The sequence below is a fragment of the Oryx dammah genome, unplaced genomic scaffold (genome assembly GCF_014754425.2).
Source record: "Oryx dammah isolate SB20612 unplaced genomic scaffold, SCBI_Odam_1.1 HiC_scaffold_27, whole genome shotgun sequence".
Lineage (NCBI taxonomy): Eukaryota > Metazoa > Chordata > Mammalia > Artiodactyla > Bovidae > Oryx > Oryx dammah.
The window spans coordinates 25145552-25156692 of NW_024070211.1; positions in this window are offsets into that span (position 1 = coordinate 25145552).

Genomic DNA, 11141 nt, shown 5'->3' on the forward strand with positions numbered 1-11141 from the left:
CAATGCCAGAGACACAGGTTCAATCTCTGGTTAAACCTTCTGGTTGAAACAAGAAGACTGATGATGGAAATTGCTGAAATCCCCTGTTACCTTCAGTTCAGTTCAGTCGCTCAGTCGTGTCCGACTCTTTGCGACCCCATGAATTGCAGCACGCCAGGCCTCCCTGTCCATCACCAACTCCCGGAGTTCACTCAAACTCATGTCCATTGAGTCGGTGATGCCATCCAGCCATCTCATCCTTGGTTGTTCCCTTCTCCTCCTGCCCCCAATCCCTCCCAGCATCAGAGTCTTTTCTAATGAGTCAGCTCTTCGCATCAGGTGTCCAAAGTACTGGAGTTTCAGCTTTAGCATCATTCCTTCCAAAGAAATCCCAGGGTTGATCTCCTTCAGAATGGACTGGTTGGATCTCCTTGCAGTCCAAGGGACTCTCAAGAGTCTTCTCCAACACCACAGTTCAAAAGCATCAATTCTTCGGCACTCAGCTTTCTTCACAGTCCAACTCTCACATCCATACATGACTACTGGAAAAACCATAGCCTTGACTAGACAGACCTTTGTTGGCAAAGTAATGTCTCTGCTTTTTAATATGCTGTCTAGGTTGGTCATAACTTTTCTTCCAAAGAGTAAGCGTCTTTTAATTTCATGGCTGCAATCACCATCTGCAGTGATTTTGGAGCCCAGAAAAATTAAGTTAGCTACTGTTTCCACTGTTTCCCCATCTATTTGCCATGAAGTGATGAGACCAGATGCCATGATCTTAGTTTTCTGAATGTTGAGCTTTAAGCCAACTTTTTCACTCTCCTCTTTCACTTTCATCAAGAGGCTTTTTAGTTCCTCTTCACTTTCTGCCATAAGGGTGGTATCATCTGCATATCTGAGGTTACTGATATTTCTCCTGGCAATCTTGATTCCAGTTTGTGCTTCCTCCAGCCCAGCGTTTCTCATGATGTACTCTGCATAGCCCTGATGTACTCCTTTCCCTATTTGGAACCAGTCTGTTGTTCCATGTCCAGTTCTAACTGTTGCTTCCTGACCTGCATACAAGTTTCTCAAGATGCAGGTCAGGTGGTCTGGTATTCCCATCTCTTTCAGAATTGTCCACAGTTTGTTGTGATCCACACAATCAAAGGCTTTGGCATAGTCAATAAAGCAGAAATAGATGTTTTTCTGGAACTCTCTTGCTTTTTCCATGATCCAGTGGATGTTGGCAATTTTATCTCTGGTTCCCCTGCCTTTTCTAAAATCAGCTTGAACATCTGGAAGTTCATGGTTCATGTATTGCTGAAGCCTGGTTTGAAGAATTTTGAGCAATACTTTACTAGCGTATGAAATGAGTGCAATTGCAAATCCAACCTTAAAAAAAAAAACTGTCAAAATGCATATTTGCTCTCACAAAATCTTCTCTCTTCAAGGGTATTCACCACATGCCTAAGTGTAAAGAAAATTGCCCACATGTAATTATAGAGATCTACTTGGTTCACATACTGTTGAAGCCTAGCTTGAAGGATTTTGAGCATTAACTCACTAGCATGTGAAATGAGTGCAATTGTGCGGTAATCTGAACATTCTTGGCATTGCCCTTCTTTGGGATTGGAATGAAAACTGACCTTTTCCAGTCCTGTGGCCACTGTTAAGTTTTCCAAATTTGCTGTCATATTGAGTGCAGCACTTTCACAGCATCATCTTTTAGGATTTGGAATAGCTCAGCTGGAAATCCATCACCTCCACTTGTTTTGTTCACAGTAATGCTTCCTAAGGTCCACCTGATTTCACAATCCAGGTTGTCTGGCTATAGGTGAGTAAACACATCATCATGGTTATCTGGGTCATTAAGACATTTTTTGTACAGTTTCCTGTGTATTCTTGCCACCTCTTCTTAGTCTCTTCTGCTTCTGAAAGGTCCTTAAGCATAAACATGAAGCTTAAGCATAAAGATTGTTTATACATTTGTAAGTGTGAAAAAGGAATTTCCTTCGTTGGAAATGATGTAAAACATTGTGGGTCTATGTTTATATGCTTTTTTCCATCATGTACATCATTGCTTCTCTTGGTTTCTCCAAGTAGGTTTCTCAAAGTAGTACTGTAACCTAAAAAGGTAAGAAACGCTGCTAAAAGAATGAAACTCTGGGAATTTCAGGCACTTCTCAGTAGTTAGAGTAGGATTCATAAAGCATTCTGCTTTTTCATTGCCCTAAAACCTCACAACTGAGGTGATCTCTTCCACCATCTATGTCTAAGCTCATTCTTGTAGAGTCTACTTCAAGAGGCGAAAAGTCAAATGTTGCCTTATTTATTTATTTTACAAATTTGTTTTTTTCAACCAATTGTTTCCTCACATTTTCTCTTTCTTTTTTTTTTTTTGGCATGCTGGGTCTTTGTTACTGCGTACAGGCTTTCTCTAGTTGTGACAAGTGGGGCTACTCTTCATTGTGGTGGGAGGACTTTTCTTGTTGCAAAGCATGGGTTCTAGAGCATGTAGGCGTTAGTAGTTGCAGTACACAGGCTTAGTTGCCCTTCCGGCATGTGAGATCCTCCCAGACCAGGGCTAGAACCCGTGTCCCCTGTACTAATGGGCAGATTCTTTACCACTGGACCACAGGGAAGTCCATTTCACCACTTTTTTAATGTGCCCTAGGCTTATTTGTTGGCTCAGATGGTAAAGCATCTTCCTGCAATGCGGGAGACCTGGAGTTCGATCCCTGGGTTGAGAAGATACCCTGGAGAAGGAAATGGCAACCCACTCCAGTATTCTTGCCTGGAAAATCCCATGGACAGAGGACCGTGGTAGGCTACAGTTCATGGGGTCACAAAGAGTCAGACACGACTGAGCGACTTCACTTTCTTTTCTTTCTTCTTATGCTTATTCAGCTGTCAGGCTTCTCTGAGTTTATTAACAGAGCTCTGGTCCTATGCATAAGAAGCAATGACAGGGAAGTCAGTCTTTATCTTATTTTCATATCTGAGGCTAATAATACCTTAGATTATATGCTGTATTTTGAACATAATTCCTACCTACTTTTCTCTGTCAGTATTGGAAAATAAGTCTGCTACTGAAAATATTTCTGCTGTTACAGGGTTGATCCATTACTAGAAATAGAGACAGTTAAGTACAAACAGAAGGTATTAACGACATAATCAGTAATTGTGCCAATGGTGCTATATTGTCACACACAGTGTCATATATGTCTTGCTTTGGTTTAGAAACTTTTTATTTTGTAATGGGCTAGAGAAGGCAATGGCACCCCACTTCAGTGCTTTTGCCTGGAAAAGTCCCATGGACGGGGGAGCCTGGTGGGCTGCAGTCCATGGGGTTGCTGGGAGTCGGACACAACTGAGCGACTTCACTTTCACTTTTCACTTTCATGCATTGGAGAAGGAAATGGCAAGCCACTCCAGTGTTCTTGCCTGGAGAATCCCAGGGACAGGGAAGCCTGGTGGGCTGCTGTCTATGGGATCGCACAGAGTCACTCACGACTGAAATGACTTAGCAGCAGCAGCAGCAGTAGAGCCGATTAACAATGTGATAGTTTCAGATGAACAGGGAAGGGACTCAACCATACATATACATGTATCCATTCTCCCCCAAACTTCCCTCCCATCCAGGCTGCAACATAACACTGAGTGGAGTTATCTTGATATACAGTAATTCCTTCTTGGTTAACATTTTAAATATAGCAGTTTGTACATGTCCTTTCCAAACTTCCTAACTATCCCTTCTCCCAATCCTTCCCCCTGTCAATGCATCTATCTTTCTTTGATATATGAACCAATGATATATGAACAAAGATTAATGTGGTGAAGAGGTGCAAAGTTTTCAAATTATACTAAATATTTACTAGCTAACAAAGTAGCTCAAAAGCTATGATGAAATAAGAAAATCTAAAAGTGACAGCAAATATACTTTTGTTTGTGTGCTTCAAATCATAGTATTCTCATTCAACCTCATTTATAAAGGTCATACTATTGTGGTAACTACAATGTACTCCTCCCTACCATGTTTTTAATTAAAAAGCTCTTTCATGAACATACAGTCTCTTTTGAATATAGATTTTAGGACAAATTAATAAATTCCATAGCACTAGACTAAGTACAACTGAAGCACTTCTCAAGGAGGAAACAATTCTGCTAGATATAGAATTCAAATAGTACAGATGATTAAAATCTGTCCAAATAATTTATTTTTTAATTGTGCTACTTTTTGAGCTCTCTCCTATACATGGCTTTCTATAAGATGGGATTTTAGGAGCTAGGTAGAGTTTCTAAAATGTTACAAAGATCCTTAAAATTTTTTTCTCCAACAACTTATCTGACTTCTGGGAATCAATACAAAGAGAATAAACCTAAATATTTAAAAAATTATATTAAAAATGTTTACTGCAATGAAAACTATGATTTTAAAAAAAGTTTAAAGTTCCTATAATTGTTAAAAGACTGAAAAAAGCATTTGAAATAAAAAACAAGAAAAATAATAAAGACTAATGAAAATACAGCAGGAGATGTGATTTAATCTAAAATCTCTGAAATTATGAAATAAAAAAGAGAATACAGAGATTTTCCTCACGGTCCAGTGGTGGAGAATTTGCTTTCTAGTGCAGGGGATGCAGGTTTGATCCCTGGTGAAATAAGTTGGACAGAGAAAGACAAATGCTGTATGATGTCACTTATATGTGGAATCTAAAAAAATACAACAAACTAGTGAATATAAGAAAAAAGAAACAGATTCAAAATATAGAAAACAAACTAGTGGTTACCAGTAGGGCAAAGGAAGAATGGAGGGACAAGATAAGGTTAAGGGACTCAGAGGTACAAATTACTACATATAAAATACATAATCTACAAGGATATATTGTATATCACAGGGAAAGTAGCCAATATTTTACACCTGAAATTTATATAATATTGTCCATTAACTATACTTCAATAAAAGGGAACCATGTCTAACCCCATTAGTGGTATGGAAATACAAGTTAAGCCAGACAATTTCTCAACTTCATATTGCCAATTATTAAGAGCAACAGATTCTAGTGTTGTTGAGGGTGGTGCTGAAACTAGCAGTTTCATATATAACTGATAAGAATGTCAATTACTACAAACTTTTATGAAATTAACTTGGAAAGATATACTGGAAACTAAAGGGTCCATACACCTTAAGGATTCCACTTAGAAGAATGTAGCATAAAGAGGGAGAATCAATAAAATTAGAAATAAAAAATTCAGAAATACAAAGGATCATAAAAGACTGTTATGAGGAAATATTTGCCAAAAAAATGACAACCTGGAAGGAATGGACAAGCTCTTAGAAAAATACAGCCTTCCAAAATTGAACCAGGAAGAAAGAGAAAGCGTGAACAGACCAATCATAGCACTAAAATCGAAACTGTGATTAAAAAAAAATCTTCCAACAAACAAAAAACCCAAGACCAGATGGCCTCACAGGTGAAGTCTACCAAAAGTTTAGAGAAGAGCTGAATCCTGCTCAAACTCTTCCAAAAAATTGCAAAGGAAGAAAAACTATCAAACTCATTCTATGAGGTCACAATCACCCTGATACAAGAACCAGACAAAGATACCACACGCACAAAAAAATTACAGGTCAGTATCACTGATGCAAGGGATGCAAGGATTCTTCAATATAAACAAATCAATCAATGTGATATAACATATCAACAAACTGAAAGATAAAAGCCATATGATCATCTCAATAGATGTAAAGAAAGCTTTCAACAAAAGTCAATACCTATTTATGATAAAAACTCTCCAGAAAGTAGACATAGAAGGAACCTATCTCAACATAATAAAGGCCATATATGACAAATCCACAGCAAACATTATTCTCAATGGTGAAAAACTGAAAGCATTTTCTCTAAGATCAGGAACAAGACAAGGGTACTCACTTTCACCATTATTCAACATAGTTTTGGAAGTCCAAGCCACAGCAATCAGAGAAGAAACAGAAATAATAGGAATCCAGATCAGAAAAGAAGTAAAACTCTCATTGTTTGCAGATGACATCATCCTATATATAGAAAACCCTAAATATTCCACCAGAAAATCAGTAGAGCTAATCAATGAGTATATCATAGGATATAAGATTAATACACAGAAATCCCTTGCATTTCTATACACTGACAATGAAAATCAGAAAGAGAGATTAAGGAAACAATCCCATTCACCACTGCAACAAAAAAAATAAAATACCTAGGAATAAACCTACCTAAAGAGATAAAAGACCTATACGCAGAAAACTATAGGACACTGGTGAAAGAAATCAAAGATGACACAAGCAAGTGGAGAGATATACCATATTCTTGGATTGGAAGAAGCAATATTCTTCCAATGAGAATGACTATACTACCCAAAGCAATCTATAGATTCAATGCAATCCCTATTAAACTACCAACAGTATTTTTCACAGAACTAGAACAAAATTTTTCACAATTTATATGGAAACACAAAAGACCCCGAATAGCCAAAGCAATCTTGAGAAAGAAAAATGGAGCTGGAGGAATCAACCTTCCTGACTTAAGACTATATTACAAGCTACAATCATCAAGACAGTATGGTCCTGGCACAAAAAGAAAAATACAGATCAAGAGAACAAGATAGAAAGCCCAGGGATAAACCCGCACAGTTATGGGTACATTATCTTTGACAAAGGAGGCAAGAATACACAATGGAGAAAAGACAGACTCTTTGATGAGTGGGGCTGGGACAACTGGACAGCTACATGTAAAAGAATGAAATCAGAACACTTTCTAACAGGATAGTTGGCTCAGTGGCTCAGAAGGTAAAGAATCTGCCTGCAGTGCAGCAGACATAAGGAACGAACATGGGTTCAATCCCTGGGTTGGGAAGATCCCCTGGAGAAGGGAATGCCAACCCACTCCAGTATTCTTGCCTGGAAAATTCCATGGACAGAGAAGCCTAGTGGGCTACAGTCTATGGGGTTGCAAAGAATTGAGCACAACTGAACTACTGGCTTAAAGCTCAACATTCAGAAAATGAAGATCATGGCATCTGGTCCCATTACTTCATGGCAAATAGATGGGGAAACAGCAGAAACAGTGGCTCACTTTATTTTGGGGGGCTCCAAAATCACTGCAGATGGTAATTGCAGCCATGAAATTAAAAGACGCTTACTCCTTGGAAGGAAAGCTATGACCAACCTAGACAGCATATTAAAAAGCAGAGACATTACTTTGCCAACAAAGGTCTGTCTAGTCAAGGCTTTGGTTTTTCCAGTAGTCATGTATGGATGTGAGAGCTGGACTGTGAAGAAAGCTGAGCACTGAAGAACTGATGCTTTTGAACTGTGGTGTTGGAGAAGACTCTTGAGGGTCCCTTGGACTGCAAGGAGATCCAACCAGTCCATTCTAAAGGAGATCAGTTCTGGGTGTTCATTGGAAGGACCGATGCTAAAGCTGAAACTCCAATACTTTGGCCACCTGCTGTGAAGAGCTGACTCATTGGAAAAGACCCTGATGCTGAGAGGGACTGGGGGCAGGAGGAGAAGGAAAGAGGATGAGATGGTTGGATGGCATCACCGACTCGACGGACATGAGTTTTCGTAAACTCCAGGAGTTGGTGATGGACAGGGAGGCCTGGCATGCTGTGATTCATGGGGTCACAAAGAGTCGGACATGACTGAGCGACTGAACTGAACTGAACTGAGCAACTAATACTTCAATAAGTGGTGCTGGGAAAACTGGACAGCTACATGTAAAAGAATGAAACTAGAACACTTCCTAATACCATACACGAGAATAAACTCAGAATGGATTAAAGACAAATGTAAGGCCAGAAACTGTAAAGCTCTTAGAGGAAAACACAGGAGGTATACTCTGACATACATCACAGCAAGATCTTCTTTGACCCACCTTCTAAAGTAATGGAAATAAAAGCAAAAACAGACAAATGGGACTTAATTAAACTTAAAGGCTTCTGCATAGCAAAGGAAACAGCAAACAAGATTAAAAGACAAACTTCAGATTGGGAAAAAATAATTGCAAACAAAACAAATGACCAAGAATTAATCACCAGAACATATAAGCAGCTCATACAGCTCAACATCAGGAGAACAAACAGCCCAATTAAAAATTATATAGAAAACCTAAACAGGCATTACTCCAAAGAAAACATACAGATGGCTAATAAACACAAGAAAAGATGCTCAACATCACTGATTATTTTGTAAGTCACTTCAGTCATGTCCGACTCTGTGCAACCCCATAGATGGCAGCCCACCAGGCTCCACCGTCCCTGAGATTCTCCAGGCAAGAACATTGGAGTGGGTTGCCTTTTCCTTCTCCAATGCATGAAAGTGAAAAGTGAAAGTGAAGTCGCTCAGTCGTGTCCGACCCTCAGCGACCCCATGGACTGCAACCTACCAGGCTCCTCCGTCCATAGGATTTTCCAGGCAAGAGTACTGGAGTGGGTTGCCATTGCCTTCTCCATCACTCATTATTGGAGAAATGCAAACCAAAACCACAATGAAGTATCACCTCACACTGGTCAAAATACCCACCATCAAAAAAATCTACAAACAGTAAATGCAGGAGAGGGTGTGGAGAAAAGGGAACCCTCTTGCACTGTTGGTGGGAATGTAAATTGATATAGCTACTATGGAGAACAGTGTGTGCGACCTAAGTCACTTCAGCTGTGTCCAACTCTTTACAACCCCTTGGACTATAGCCCTCTGGACTCCTCTGTCCATGGGATTCTTCAGACAAGAACACCAGAAGGGGTTGCCATGCCTGCCTCCAGGGGATCCTCCCAACCGAGGGATCAAACCCACATTTCTTATGTTTCCTGCATTGGCAGGTACCACTAGCACCACCTGGGAAGCAGATGGAGAACAACATGGTAATTCCTTAAAAACCTAGGAATAAAACTATTATACAATGCAACAATCCCACTATTGAGCATGTTTACCCTGAAGGCACCATAATTGAAAAAGACACATTCACCCTAATGCTCATTGCAGCACTATTTACAATAGCTAGGACATAGAAGCAACCCAGATGTCCATTGACAGATGAATGGAAAGAGAAGTTGTGGTACATACCTACAATGCAATATTACTCAGCCATAAAAAAGAATTCATTTGAGTCAGTTCTCATGAGGTGGATGAACCTGGAGCCTATTTTACAGAGTGAAGTAAGTCAGAAAGAGAAAAACAAGTATTGTATATTAATGTATATTGTAATTAACACATATATGGCACCTAGAAGGATGATACTGATGAACTTATATGCCAGGCAGCAGTGGAAACACAGGCAAACAGATTTGTGGACACAGTGTGAGAAGGAGAGGGTGGAATAAATTGAGAGACAAGCATGGAAACATATATATTACCGTATGTAAAATAGATAACCAGTGGGAATTTGGTGTATGACATGGGGAGCTCAAACCCAGTACTCTGACAACCTAGAGGGGTGGGATGGGGTGTGAGATGGGAGGGAGGTTCAACAGGGAGAGGAGATAGTATACCTATGGCTGATTCATATTGATGTATGCCAGAAACCAACACAACATTGTAAGGCAATTATCCTCCAATTAAAAATGAATAAACAATTAAATTATTAAAAAACAAATACCTAAGAGTATATGTTTAAGAATTTTCATCTTGGCATTATTTATAAAGTAAAAAAAAAAAACAAAACAAACAAAAAAAAACTCCAAATAACCTGAATGTCCCTGGTAAGAAACAGTTGAATAAATTATGATATATTCACACTATGTACTGTTATACATCTTTTATAAAGGATGTTTCATGTAACTTTTTGCTCTGGAGATAGCCATAGTATATTACTAAGTGAAAGAAGACTGTGGAACAAGGTGTGTGGTGTAAAACAAAACAAACCCTCCTTATATACAGTTGAACTTATTTACAGAATACAGTGTCACAGATGGAGAAACAAACTTAAACCAAACAGGAAATGACGGGGAGAGAGATAAACTAGGAGACTGGGATTGACATATACACACTGCTATATACAAAATAGACAGCTAATAAGGACCTACTGTATACCACAGGGAACTCGCTATTCAGTCGTCTATAATGACCTTATGGGGAAAGAATCTAAAAAAGAATGAACATATGTATATGTATAACTGATTCACTTTGTTGTACAGCAGAAACTAACAAACATTGTAAATCAACTATATAGTTGATTTAATTTTAAAAATTCAAAAAATCTAAATTAAAAAATGTTTTCTTGAAACAATTTTTCTGTATTTTCTGAAAATACAGAAATATTCTGAAATAATTGATACTATATAGCACTGTGTTCTTACAAGTGGTTTAGAACTTTAAGTACAGAGATATTATTACTAAAGGATGAAAGCAGTGCTACATTATTTGACTTTATACATTACTACATGTAGCATATTTTATACCTAAATAATAGCAATGATTATTTAGTCAATGATTACCAATTGCTAGTATTACCAGTACAGAACACTAGTATTATTAAATATTGGTGATTATATAAGAATAAAATGTTTATTTTATATTGTAATACAGTGAATAGCAGACACATGAGATGTGGATGGTTAATATATGAATTGTTATATAACAGTAATGGGTCTGAGGAGGCCTTACAAATAGTTAAGAAAAGAAGAGAAGTGAAAGGCAAAGGAGAAAAGGAAAGATATACCATTTGAATGCAGAGTTCCAAAGAATAGCAAAGAGAGATAAGAAAGCCATCCTCAGCGATCAGTGCTACGAAGTAGAGGAAAGCAATGGAATGGGAAAGACTAGAGATCTCTTCAAGAAAATTAGAGACACCAAGGGAGCATTTCATGCAAAGATGAGCACAATAAAGAACAGAAATGGTATGGACCTAACAGAAGCAGAAGATATTAAGAAGAGGTGGCAAGAATACATGGAAGAACTGTACAAAAAAGATCTTCACGACCCAGATAATCACACTGATGTGATCACTAATCTAGAGCCAGACATCCTGGAATGTGGTCAAGAGGGCCTTAGAAAGCATCACTACGAACAAAGTTAGTGGAGGTAATGGAATTCCAGTTGAGCTATTTCAAATCCTAAAAGACTATGCTGTTGAAAGTGCTGCACTCAATATGCCAGCACATTTGGAAAACTCAGCAGTGGCCACAGGACTGGAAAAGGTCAG